The sequence below is a fragment of the Panthera onca genome, chromosome B4 (assembly GCF_046562875.1).
Source record: "Panthera onca isolate mPanOnc1 chromosome B4, mPanOnc1 haplotype 2, whole genome shotgun sequence".
Classification (NCBI taxonomy): Eukaryota; Metazoa; Chordata; class Mammalia; order Carnivora; family Felidae; genus Panthera; species Panthera onca.
The window spans coordinates 141,141,165-141,154,964 of NC_138345.1; the positions used below are offsets into that span (position 1 = coordinate 141,141,165).

General features: G+C 62.8%; 1 protein-coding gene across 4 annotated transcripts in view; it reads right to left on the minus strand.

Annotated features, from left to right (window-relative positions):
* Positions 1 to 11,057, minus strand: part of PLXNB2 (plexin B2) — a 29,476-nt gene extending 18,419 nt beyond the window's left edge. The window contains exon 1 of one of the 4 annotated variants that reach the window (XM_078449243.2): positions 10,933 to 11,057. The gene's annotated coding sequence lies outside the window, so the exon portion shown is untranslated. Of the gene's footprint in view, positions 1 to 4,119; positions 4,255 to 10,932 lie in introns of those variants that run through there. The other 3 variants (XM_078449247.2, XM_078449245.2, XM_078449244.2) reach the window with 3 other exon arrangements.
* Between the last annotated feature and the right edge of the window lie 2,743 nt (positions 11,058 to 13,800).

Here is a 13,800-nt window from a genome sequence, read left to right on the forward strand (position 1 = left end):
CTGCACCAGTTTCCTCTGCTCCGTGTCTGGGGGGGCGGGGAGCGGCTCAAGGGGTCCCACCTGGCCCTTGCTATCCTGGCACAGGAGACCCCAACCTCCTCTGCTTCCTCCACCCTGCTCCCAGCACACCCGGCCCTCAGATGCCAGCCTCCAGGCCCCCAGTGCATAAACACCCATTTGGTCGTCCCAGAATACAAGCCTGACACATCCCTCTTTCTGTTCAAAAGAAGCCGGGGAAAACAGGGGCAGGGAACAGCTTTCTTTCATTGTAAGTCTGTCGGTATCATCTGCTTTTTTTTTTTTTTTTTTTTTTTGCCTTTTTAAAACTAGGTACTTATATTACCTCGATTAAAATATAAATTACTTTCTGAAAAATGAGCATACCCACTTACTACGAATTAGTAGAATACAAATTCTACTTACTAGCTGTGTGACTTTGGTCAAGTATTTCCCTTTGCCTCATTTCCTCACCTGTAAAATGGAGTCACAGTGAACTCCCCCGGGAGTTTGTAAGGGCCAAATGATTCATTCATGAAAACCCTGGGCAGACCAGTTACACTGTAGCACTCAGCAGTGCTACTGCCTCCTACCACCTTGGATAAATAGCCACGTGTGTCCACGGGGGAGACACGTTCAAGGATACTTCTCAGCATGGTTGATTACCAAGAAAATGTGGCAACCACCCAGCATCCAACCAGAGGACCCCCAAAAAACAACCATGCCGACGCACATGGGTGGTCCATGCTGAATCCCACGGAGCCCAGACAGGACAGTGATGGCTGTGGCACAGGACTCCAGGTGCCTTCATGGGTGTGTATACGGGTGTGGGTTTAACTGCTGAGTTCTAGAAGCCTTCGTTCAAACTGAAAATAGGGGCACCTGGGTGGCTCTGTCGGTCAGGCATCCAACTCTTGGTTTCAACTCAGATCATGATCTCCTGGTTCGTGGGACTGAGCCCCATATCAGGCTCCTCACTGACAGCACAGAGCCTGCTTGGGATTCTCTCTCTCTCTCTCTCTCAAAATAAATAAATAAACTCAAAAAAGAAACCTGAAAACAGTAGTAAGGCCTGGGGGCAGGAAGGAAGGAATTGGGATAGCAAAGTAACTTCCTTTGCCAATTTTTGAAAAATTTTTACAAGAATATATTTGCATATCGTCTAAATAAAAAGAGGTATGTACCTAATAATAATGGTTGCGGCCCCCCAGCTCACCCCCTGCAGCTCCACTCTACCTTAGGATATGGCTTTCTGGGTCAACCATCTCTCCTGGCCAATCCCCGCCGCGCCCCCCCCCCCCCCCCCATCCAAGGTTCAGCCACTCCTGCTTGGCCCTTTGGCTCCCAAACTGGCTGCCCCACCCCCAGCACTGTGGCTTCAGCACCTGCTCCATAAGGACCAGCCCCCCCCCCCCCCACCCACCCATCCACCCTGGTCACCATCTACCTGCATCCTGGAGGGCAAGACCCAGGGCGGGACCTATGGCAGGTCCAAGGGGAACTGGAAGGGGCAAGGAGGGCAAGGGCTGCAGGCGCTTGGGCACAGGGTCTCCCAGCCCCTGGCTGAGGGGCTCAGGGCTCTGGGCACAGGGATGAGGGATGTCCTTTTGCCACAGGCCCTAAAGGCAGCCTTTGTGTAAGGAGCAAAGGCCACTCCACAGACCAATGTAGGGCCCAAACCACAGGGCGTCAGCACCATGCAGTCTCATGAGAAAGCTGGGGCGAGCCTGGACCGGAGGCCGTGGTCGGCACAGGTGCAAACCACACTGGGGCCCACAGCACACAGACTGCAGTTCATGCCGACCTGCCACCTTGAAGGGACAGCATGCCAGCCTCCAGGTGCCCCATGCCTGTTCCCTCCCCCAGCACGGCGTGCCCTGGAGTCCCCAGCCCCCAGGCAGGGTGTGTGTGTGTGTGTGTGTGTGTGTCTGTCTGTCTGTGTGCTGCAGGCAAAGCCAAGGGAGGCTGGTCTCTTCCAAGGGACACCTTCTTCCTGGGCCCACACAGGCACACAACCCCCTCCAGAGACCTGTCCCGAGTGACCCACTGATGATGCTGGGTCCTCCTCTCACGCCGGCCCAGAGGCAACCCAGTGACTTCTCCCCCCAACATCTGGCTGCTCCAGCCAAAACTTCCTGCACAATGAAACCTGGACCCCTCCCCTTCCTCAGACACTGGGCCTGGGGCCCATCCTAACTCGAGGTCAGCTCTCTCTCGACTACCCAATCCTGCTCCAGTCTCCCTCTTGTCCATCCTTCCCCCAAAGCCTCCTGCTCTCGGGAGGGAGCACCCACGGGCCACTGAGGCTGTGGCCAGCCCTCCACCACAGTCACACACGCCAAACACTGCTGCACAGAGGGGCCTCAAGGGCAGAACTCTGGAGCCAGACTTTTGGGTTCAAACCCCAGCTCTGTCGATTTCCGCGCTTAGGTTGTGTGGGTTGTTCACAAAGCCACACGGTGCCTCAGCGTCCCCATGTGGAATGGGAGTAATAACAGCATCGATCTCCGTGAGCTGCCATGAAGTGTAACCATGTCCACGTGTGGAAATCCTCACGTGTGTGTGTACAGCGAAGGTGGTTGATGTCACCCTGTCCCTGCTCTGCTGTCCCACATCCCACCCAGAAAACTCCTACCCCTCCCTCAGAGTCTTGAGACACCCACCCTGACCCTGCAGGTCACTCACTCATCCCTAAGGTCTATGGGTCTCCATTGATGGGCCTTCCCTGAGCAAATCTGAGCACAGGAGCTGGCCAGGTAGGCACCTGTGGGCCTGAGCCCAGGGAACTGGGCAGGCGGAGGCATCCCAGAGTGGGGGGCTGAAAACACAGATGCCCTGCAGGGGCAGGAGACAGGCGCTGCCCAGGGAGCCCCCACCTGTCCTCCACACCTCAGCCTGAGCAGGAAGCAGTGGTCCCCTCCCAGATGGGTCCCTGTACTGTCTGTCTTCAGGCTCCAGCTTCCTCTAACCCAGGGCCACCAGGCCCCTGGCAGGGACAGAAATGCACCCCCACCGAGGAAGGGCAGAGGCCTGGCTCCAGACTAGACCCCGGGAGCTGGGGCCTCTCTGGCCCTTCCCCCCCCCCCCCCACCCGAGGGAAGCCTCTGCCTGGGGTATGCGCCAGACGTGGGGTTCTTTCCAGGTCGCTATTCTCTAGTAAATACAGACTGAGTGATCTCTTAATGCTAAAATCAAACCAATAACAAGCATCCGGGCCGGTGAAGTGGGGTCCAGCTTGGGGGCTGTCTTCGGCCACGCCAGCCAGCCTGTAGTTCAGGAAGAGAACCCGGATGGGGCTGGGAAGGGATAAGGGGGCAGAAGAGGTGCCCAGGGACCAAGACAAGGACTAAGGTGCAGGCAGACACAGAAAAAGGGATGATTCTGGGGAAGGCGCAGGGCCAGGTGGGGACAGACGCAGCTCTCCCCACCCCAGCGACCGTGAGCGGAGGCCCCTAGCAGCCCCCCCACCTTGGGCGGGGAGCCAGCCTCCAGGCGGCCAGGCGCCACGTGAGAAGCCAGGGAGTCGCCCCTCCCCCGCCGGGCAGCTGGCAGCCAGGGGACCCGGCCTCAACTCTCCCGACGAAAATGCAAATCTGCAATTAGCCGGGAGCGTTAAACAAATCAGAGGAAACAAAACAGGCCGAAACGCCGGCAAATCGCCGGCAAATCCGAGCCTCGGCTGTTTTCAAAACAAGCGCGAGGGAGGGGCGCGATTGGGGGGAGAGGGGGGCGCTCCTGCCCGGGAGGGGTCGGTTCCCCTCGGTCCCGCGCGCCCAGCCCCCCCCTCCCCTTGGTGACCCGGGTCAGAGTTCCGCTGGGGGGTGGGGGCCGCCCCGGCCGCGTTCCCGCGGGACCCAGCCGGGCGCAGAGAGCGGAGGGCGCGGGGCGGGTACCCGGGGACGCGGCGGAGGACGAGCCGGGCCCCGGTGCCGGCCAGAGGCGACCTCGGCGCCGCCCCCCCCCGCCCCACGCGCCTCACCGGGGACCCCAGGGCGCGCCGGCGGGTCGGAGCCCGACCTCCAGTAACAATGACAGCGGCGGCGGTCACGTGGGCACAGGGAACCGTCGCCACCGAGCGCTCACCTGGCGCCAGGCTCGGCCCCGCGCTCGACTGCCCATTACCTGCCTTAGTCCTCCGGGCCCAGCGGGTCGGTCCCAGGGCTCGGCCACCCCCTTCGCTGCCGGCCGGCCACGCACCACCTGGGCCCCAGCGGCAGCTGGCATGACCCCGACCCCGCCGAAGGCTGAGCTCTCCCAACACAAGCACCTAGGGCAGGGGTGGGGCGGGGCGGGGCCCTAGGGACAGATTGACGTCGCAGCCTGAGACTTGCGTCAGCGCCACCAGAGCCTCCCACAGGACCCCTGCTCCCCCAGGTCCCTCCCACCTGCCTCGACTGTGGGGCCAGGTTGCCCAAACCCGGCCTCGGCCTCGTTGGGGGGACTAGTTTGCATCCTGAAGTCTGGACTCTGGGTCCCAGCATGAAGTCAGCCCTGGCTGGTGGCAGTGAGCAGTCACAGGCCCCAAACTAAATCTAAGGAGAGTGTGCCCAGGGAAACCCCAGCCCCTTGTGACCCCACGGTGCTCCCCCGCAAGCCTCCCACTCAAGCTTCTGATGCTGTGTCCGCCTGAGTGCACGCAAGTCTTCTCTCAGCAACCCCTCCTGAGACCTGAGGTCACTGTCACCAGGGTATCTGCATCTAGCCCTCACCCTCAGGTGCCTCATGAGCTGGCCCAACCAAGCCCGGGAGTGTGTGCTCCAGCCCCTCCCTGTCTGCCCCTTGTGGGTGCCCACGTACACCAGGGTCCACACGCTGCTGGCAATCAGGCCACTCTTCCGTCCCACTCACTGCCTAACCCTGGGGGGCGCCTGGGGGGCTCAGTCGGCTAAGCTGAGTTGGACTCTTGATTTCGGCTCCAGTCACGATCTCACAGTTCTGAGTTTGAGCCCCATATCGGGCTCTGTGCTGACAGCATGGAGCCTGCATGGGATTCTCTCTCTCTGCCTCTCAAAAGAAAGAAAGAGAGAGAGAGAGAGAGAGAAAGAGAGAGAGAAAGAAAGAAAGAAAGAAAGAAAGAAAGAAAGGGAAAGAAACAGCTGAGAACACAGTAAAATAAATTATCCTGCAGGGACCCTGCCTGCAGGCAGTGGCCTCCTGGGACAGAGGTAGGATTTGTTAGGTTCTGATGCTGACCACCCGCCGCCCCCACCGCTGCTGTAAGACCTGTCCCTTCCACCCTAACCACCCCTCCTGGGTCCTAGCCACCACTGTGTCACACCAGGACGTGCTCGGGCCCCACACAGGTCTCCTCACTCTGGCCTCACCCCCAGGTTCCTCCTCTGCACAGCAGTTCTGCATCAGAACGCTCCACAGCTCAACACCCTCCACTCACATCCCTGTGCTCCTGGGAAACCCCAACCTGGACCCACTGGCCTGTCCCATCTGCTCAGCGCAAAGCCCCTGACAGCTTCCTGTGTGCCGGGGACCCAGGAACGAGTCGGCACAGTGGCCTCAGTCAATACTTAAATGGATGACAAGGATGGGCCTGGCCCTTAGGTCCTGAGATAACCTCCCCAGTGGGTAGCCTATGGTCTAATTGAGGGAGACGACGCGGGGGTGAGAGATGGGCAGGGGCCAGCTGAGGGTGCAGGGCCTCCAGCCACCACCCAGGGAAGAGCAGTTCAGACAGCTGCAGAAGGGGGCCCTGTAGCTGAGTCCCCGAGCCCCCACATCCAAGCTAGGAGAGGCTAAGGGCAGTCCTGTGGGCACTTGGGCCTCAGTGGCAGGCGGGAACCACCGGTTCTCATGTTTGGCCTCCCTGCACACCAGCACCTCCCTGCCTGCCTGCCTCACCATCTCCCCTCTGCAGGCTCACCTCACAGCTGACTGGATGCTGCAGGCCACGACAGCCTGAGGCTCACGGCAGCTGCACATGGCCCAAGACCAGCCCCCACCCAGAGCCCCCTTCCTGGGCCGCGTGCAGGAGGCGGGAGTGGGCGTGGGGGGCGGACGGGTGAGGGCCTGAGCAAGTGAGGAGCAAGCAAGGCCTATAATCTCCCCATCAGTCTGTCAGCGCCTCGGCGGTCACCCCAGCCCCGCCTCCTCTATCACTACGGAACCCCACAATTAGCCTGGGGCACTGTGCCAAGCCGGCAAACCAGCCACCGCTCACACACGTGACCACACATGTGCAGGCACACACGTCTGTGATGCCAGCAGGGGTCCTTCCCCAACACCCACACAGCATCCCCAGGACAAAGAGCCCGTGGGAAGTTCCCCAGACCTGGGCTCTTGGGCTGTGAGAGGCTGTGTGTGGGAAGGGTCTTGGGCAGGCCCAGCACTGGCTTAGCCCAGGATGCCCAGAGGGGCCAAGAGGGCTGGCAGAGCTGGGCAGGCCTAGAGCTGGCCTCCAGGGTGGGACCATGTGCAGGAAAGGTGGGGGCAGCCCCATACACAGAAAGGGCTAGAATCCACATGCGGCCCAGAGCCCCGACCTCTTACTGGCCTTCAAACCCACCGCTTTATACCTGGGCCCCCATACCACCCAGGTCACCCCCATGCTGCCCAACTGCCCCCTCGCGGCCTCTGAACCACACAAGTGCCACAGGCTCCCTTGCACCAGACCTCTGCCCAGCATACTTCCTCCCAGCAGGGAGAACACCCTCTTCCCCTGTCACCCATGCTGCCTGCTATGGCCTTTCAGGACCCCAGACCTACCTCAGCTTGGGGCTGGTATGCCGGGAGGGGAGCCAGTACACCCCCCAGTAAGGCCCAGGGTCTACATAGGTGGCATGCTGGCTCAGGGGACACAGGCCAGAGGAGAAGGCCAACTACCCCTGCCCGGCTGCTCTGTTGACACAGGTGGCCTCCTGAAAGACTGACATCAACCCTGATTCTCTTTCTTGCTTTTCCTGAGGAGGGGCCAGGGGTTTGGTCCCTGCACCAGAAAGCGATGTGTCCAGGGCCACGCTGATGGCAGAGCTAAGGCCAGAACCCAGGCTGCACCCAAAAGGCTTCCCTCTCCTTCCCCACAGCACTCGGGCCAGGACCCGCCCGGCACAAGGATGGGGAACTGGTGGGCATCATGCCATCTGAGGACAAGGATGTGGGCACTGAGCCAGGCCCTGCGCCCAGATGCCCCCGATCCCAGCCCAGGGCGAGACCCTCCTGTGCCCAGCACACTGACATACCAGGCACTCAGGTGGACTAGCCCCCAGCCACAGCGGGAGGGAGCAGTGAGTGATCCAGTCTCTATGCCTGAAAGGTTGGGTGGGGAGACCACAGAGAGTAACAAAGTGGGAAAGAGAACCCCAGCTCCAGGTCCGGGCCCGCCCTGGGGGTGTCCCCGCGAACGGCCCCCGTTGCCACCCATGGCTGCGTCAGGCTCCCTCCAGAGCCCAGGTCCAGTCACTGTCACAAGAGTGTGAATCAACCACAGAGCAGAAGAACGCAGACCCACTTGGGTGGGACCTGGAGGCAGGGCAGCAGAGGCCAGGCCCAGCCCTTCAAATGCTCTGGCCGAGATGAGGCAGGGTGAGCTGTGTGCTGGCCTGGTTCAGGGGCCGCCAGGGGAGGCCAGGACAGGGCGGCGTTCTTGCCTGGGTAGCTGAAGGGGCCGAGGTCCTCCTATCATTGGGCAGAGAGAAGCAGAGCCTGTCAGATGTGAAACCATGGAGGGGAAGGGAGTGCAAGGACCACGGAGAGAAAAGGGAAGCACTGGTGCAGGGCCCCCCACGAGTCCCCCCACCCACCAGTCAATTACAGGCCACTGATCCCGCCCTCTCGGCCTGTAATTTGAGTCCAAAGAAAATTAGCTGCAGGCCGGCCCCACCCCACCCCACCCCACAGCCCCACCCCAAACACAAACTCCCACTAGGCTCCGGTGCAGGGACTCTGCCCAGCCCCCACCCTCAGCAAGGAACCCGCCCCCAGTGAACCTGCGACTACTTCAGAGGTTGGGGCTGGAGGGACACTGCAGCCCCCCCAACTGGTCACACGTGGGCTTCGGTTCCCGGAGGTCTGATCTGCTCACCTCCTCCACCCTCTGGTCCCCAGCCTTACCAGGACCAGACCCGAGTCCAAGGCAGGCTCTGGACACAGGAGCCTCCTCGGACAGGGGAGAAAAGCTTATGTCCCCACCCACGAGCACCTGTTGCTGCAGCAAGGACTGAGGCAAGTGACCAGGAGACAGCCCTCAGTGGCAGAGGGCATCACACCTCAGCGTGGCCCTGCTCAGATCTGAGAAGGGGCGAAATGGGAGGGTGATGGAACCCACAGCCTCTCTCCCGGTGCACCCACACCCACACCCAACATCCCAGGGGGATCATTGGCTCTGGCCCCAGGATGTGGGGACAAGGCAGGGGACAGGATGCCATGTTCCCAGAGTGGTTTTGGTCTTGGGATGGCTCAAGTGCCTGCAACCGTGCCCTCTTGGGAAAGATAGGCATAAGCCATATGGACCCCTCCCCAGGCTGCCAGCCCACCCCAGTGCTTTCCAACCCAATCTCTTCTGCCCCACTTGCCTGGGCTAGGGCCAGGACCCTGGGCTTCCTGCTCTGTGCCCAAGCTGCCAGCTCTGTGTCTCCAATGGGGTCCCCACAGGGGCTGCTGAGCACAGGGCTTGTGGGCACACTCAGGCACAGAGCCAGGGGGCCCACACAGCAGAGGCAGCGCCCCAGAGAGCTCCTCGTTCATGAATGGCTCATATCTCTTCACCTGGGGAACCCCTCAACTGCAGGCTGGGCTGTCAGAAGGGCTTCGAGGGGGCTGTGCATCAGTCAGCGGCTGGTCAGTGGGTCTTGGGGGGCGGGGACAGGGAGGTGGCCTGAGGGCCAGCCGGAGAAGACCCCTGTGCAGCACCCTAAGCAGCCTAAGTCATGCCCCTACCTGCTCCTCGTCATCCCTGGGAAGCACCAGGTGTGAGTAACCCAAGGTGTGTCCCTGAACCCAGCTCTGGAGAGTGGCCTCAGAGGCCTTCAGGCCACGGTGCGAAGCCTTCTGGGGCCGAAGGGGGTCCCCCGGCTGGGCCCCTCCCCCAAGCCCTTGAGGACAGGATCTGGGGCTCCTCCAGCCCTGTGGCCTCCCTCGGAGGGGCCTGGGTCGGCTCCAGGCTGGCTAGGCAGGGCCTGCAATCTCCAACCCGAGGGTGACGCATCCCCTCCCACCCCGCCCCCGACCGGTCTGAGCAGCCTCAGGAGGCGGTGGAGCTGCCCAGACTAGCCCGTCCCTCCCTCCCAGGGCTCTCAACCCTCAGCCCCGGAAGTGGATCCCTCGGCAGGGCTGCGGCCTCCCCCCTTGGGTGGCTGGACACGGCTGGATAATCCAAAATAATTCCTTCTTGGCAGGCAGCCGGCGGGGGAGGGGGGACTCACATTCCAAACCCTTGTTTTTCTCGGTAACCTCCCTCCCCTCCTGGGGCAAGGAACCCCTGGCCAAACCTCAGGCCCTCCTTGAGGGGCCCACCCCTTAGACCAAGGTGGGCACCCACAGGGACACGGTGGGAAGAGGTGGTAGGTTCACATCTGTGGAGACCACCTGTTTGTCCTTAATCTCCTCTGGGAATTCCTGAAAGCTGACATGCCACAAAAAATAGCCAGCAGGCCCAGCCAGGCCAATGCTTGACCTTCCCTCCTAGGGACCCTCTCCTCAGGGCAGAGGGATGGCCGCTCCTGCGAGCTGTCCAACTTTCAGACTCTCAGACGGCCTCTCCCGGACACGTCAGGGTAACATCTGGGCATGGGCCGACCCGCACCGCTCCGCTCTCACAGGGCCCAGCCCCGGGTTTGGGGAGGGCACAGGGGCTTAAGCTGGACATGGAAGAGAGGGCTCTCCACAGCAGGCATGCGCTAGAAAATCCTCCAAGGTCCAGGATATTCCACTAGCTTTGGGGCCCTGCTTCACGCCCCCGCCCCCGTCCTGTCCACTGCCACAGGCAGAGGGGACAGATGGACCCCTTCCTTCCTTTTCCAAGTTGCTGGGAAGAGAAGCCTTCGTGACGTGGCAGGAAACTCCGGGGCCCTTGAGCTCAGGGACCCCAGAAATCTGCCAATCAGCCTGAGCACAGAGGGGTGGGGAGAAGCCCATCCTGGAGGGCTTCCCGCAGGAGGAAGCAGCAGAAATGTAGGGTCAGAGGGTGAAGGGAGGGCCCAGGGACTGGGTATGCTTCCCCCCACCCCCCCCACAGTCTGAGATTTTCTCAGTAATAAACACTATTCCAATCAAGCACACCAGGAGCGGCCTTAGCAGGCCCTGTGGAGACGCAAGCAGGCCCAGGGCCACCAGGACTCGTCAGGTACCCCGGGTCGGTGCTAAGCTGCCCTTAGTCCCAAGACAGAACGCTTGCTCCCAACCTTCTTGCCGGGGCCAAGCACAGACCAGGGGGCTCACAGGGTGGTCCCAGCCGAAGCCCTCCTCAAAAGCAGCCCCAGCGGGTGTGTGGGGAAAGGTTGGGGGGCGGGGGGGGGGGGAGCGGGTAGCCAAGCCCTGACTGCCGGTCACTCCCCTGGGGAAGCCTGAGCTGAGACACCCCGGAACTGCTGCCGGAGTGGGGGCAGGTGGCTGGGGGTCCCGAGCTCTTGCACAACAGGGACAACTGCAGCCCTGCCCACGGATCTCAGTGGCTGGAGAGGTGGGAGGCCTGGGCGGGGAGGGAGGGTCCGGAACCAGAAAGGGTCCGAGCGGTCCAGAGGGCGCGGCGCCCGGCTGGGGGCCCTCGGCCGGGCCAAGCCCGCTCGCCCCCGGCGCCGCGGGCCTCCCCGGCCACCTGGAAGAGCCGAGGACACACGGACGGCGGCCGAGGCCCGATCGCCCTCCGCGGAGCCGCGGCTGCCCCGGGTCCCCGCGCCCAGGGCGCGCAGGCTGGGACAGGGCGGCGCTAACGGCGAAGCCCCCCGACCCGCGCGGGCGCACCGTGGGCCCTTACCCCCACCGCGATACCTGCACGTCCGCCGCCGAGGCTCGATGGCGCCCGGGCCGCGATCGGCGCTGCGCTCCGGCCCGCGCGGCTGCCATGGAGACGGGCCTTTGTGTGGCCGAGGAGGGGCCGGAGCGCGCGGGAGCAGCGGCCCCGCCCCCGACGGGGAGAGGGGGAGGGCGGGGAGAGCGGGGTGGAAGAGGGACAGGGAGGAGGCGGAGGAGGGGGAGGAGGGAGGGGCGGGGAGGAGGACGAGGGCAAGGGGAGGAGAGAGGGGCGGGAAGGGGGGGAGGAGGAGGGAGGAGGAGGGAGGGCGGGCCCGGAGGGCCCCGCCCCCAGCCCTCGCCGCGAGTACCCGGTACCCCGAACCCGTGCCCGCAGCGAGTGCGCCGCAGCGCGGGGTAGGTTAGGCAGCGTTCGAGCCCCGGTTCACTGCAGGTAGAGTGCGCCCCCCACCCACCGCCTGGCACCACCCTGGGAGGGCCCGGGTTCACCCGGGAGCTCAGGCCTCAGCGCTAGGGGAGCGCTCCGAGCCACCCGACACGTCTGAACCCCTCTCGGTTGACTCCGAAGCGGGTTCGGCACTAGTACCGTCACCTCAGATGGGGGTCGGGCCGGCCACACCCCTGCTCTCCCCGGGGGGCGGGGAGGCCTGCGCCTTGACCAGTTCCCTGGAGCCTCAGCCCCCCGAGTCTCTCAGGGGAAGAGCACGCCTGCTGGGAGCAGCCTCCCGACTCGGCATCAGCCCCCAGCGGCCCTTCTCCTTCCTCACCTACTTCCAGAGGGTCTTTGGGGACCTGTACCCAGGCCCAGCATCAGGACTTTCAGTGCCTGGACTTGAGATCACGTGCAGTCTCCCACCACTGGATGGCGTGTGCTGGGCAGCAGTTGGGGACCCAGGGAAGAGATGGGGACTTTTCCCAAACCCTAACCCACACTCCTACACCAGCATGCCCCCTCCCCGCCCCAGCTCCTCCTCGCACTGTTCACTTGCTCCTGTTCACTGCCTCCGGCACCTCCACACACCCTCAAGCATCTCCTCCCCTTCAGCTCCCCCCACCCCCAGACCTGCCCCCAGTGATCAAGAACTCCCCCAACGAGATGAAGCCATTAAGAGCATTAGAAGAATGTCCTGTTCCTTCAGCATCTCAGCCGCCCTCCACCCCCAACCAGCCAGGCCACACCTTCTCTCCTTTAGCCCTGAACTGCATTCATACCCTGGCTTACCCAATCCCCACTGCAGAGGACCCTAAAATTACTAGGGTCTGACAAGGATGCCAACTTTTTATCAAAAAAGGAAGTTAAAAGACAAGCATGGTCACAGAAGAACATTTTAATACCAAAAATGTGGGAAGGCCACTATCCCAGACTAAAAGGGAATCTTTAAATAAAGCACAGGAAGCTGGGGGGTGATGACCGTCCTTCCTGTCCCTGGTGTGGCTGACTGGCGTCCCCACAGCCACCACACACAGCCTTCCAACCTCAAGAGCCCTCGCTGACCAACCAAAACACCCCAGAGACCCCCCCCCCCCAGGCTGTACTGTGCCCAGAGGTCAGGCTACAAGGAAGAGGGACCCCCTTCGTGGCTCCAGGAGAGATGCGTCCTCACACCTCCACACTTCAGCCTTGGACTCTCCGCCCCGGGCTGCATCGCCCAGCCTTCCGGGAGTCCTTCCCCAGAGCTCCTGCCCACAGTGGTCCTTGGGATGAACTATGAGGGACAGCCACGGGGCCTCCACCACACGGGAGGACTCAGGGAATTGGGAGAACCTGCTTGGGCCATCCGGGAGGTCCCTGGGGGTTTTGAGAAGGCCCCTCCCAGCCCCCTCCCTGCAGCCTGTGCTTCCCCGGCCCACAGCATGGCAAGCACAAGCTAGAGTGATGCTTGGGGCATACCCCTCACAGTTGGGGCCACAGCCGAGAGAGGGGCCCAGGTCAACTTCCCAAGCCACCCACACACCTTGAAGCCATGGCCCTCTGGGGGCCCAGGCCCAGGCCTGGCCCTGTCCCTAGCTGGCACACTAGAGAGCCAGTCACAAAGAAGGTGTCGGTGTCTTTGCAGACCCCCTTGACCACCACATCCTGGATAAGGAGGCTTCCCCTCCAGGCTGACAGCCAGGGCAGGGAGGCCGGAGTGGCATTTGGGGCCAATGTAGGGCCTCTGACCCGCAGCTCCGGCCCAGTCCTGCCAAAGTGGATCTGTGCCTCCGCCCGGCTCTATTCCGTTCTGCTTAATTCACAGCCGTGTCCTTGGACCCTGCGCCAGACTGGGCTCAGCGGCCTGCAGAATGGCGGCAGTGACAGGCTGTCCTAGGCCAGTCAGGGCTGCACAAGTCGACACGACATTTCTGAGACCAGCGGCCACTGTCATCTGGTGACTCTGCCAAGCCCAGCACAGAAGGGGCGCAGCGGTCAGTGAGTACTCGATCTACAGGCACGCGGAAGGGGAACAGCTTGCCCAGCCCACGCCCACTCACCCCGCAGGGAGGTGGCCAAGGCCAGCCAGGCGCCCACACAGCCTCACCTCTCGGATGGAGTCGGGAGGTCGCGAGACTTACCTGCCGGCCCACGGCGCTCGGTCCACACCTCACGCCCACCCACCCGCTGGCCGACAGCGCCGTCACCTGCACTAAGCCAGGGCAGCGCCGGGACCGGCCAGCACCAGGCATTGAGGGGCCCGGCACTCTACCGTGTCACACCTCTGGGCCTTCTGTGCCTTGCTAAGCAGCCTGGTGCTCCGAGGCTGCGGCAGCAGGGCTCTGGCCGAGAGGACCCGGTGAGGCTTGAGGCCAGGACCCCTCGTGCTGCACGTGGGGGTGGATGGACACAGGGGACATAGCTCGAGGGCCTGTCAGCCAGGAAGCAGCACTGGGCGGAGCAGAGAGGGTGCC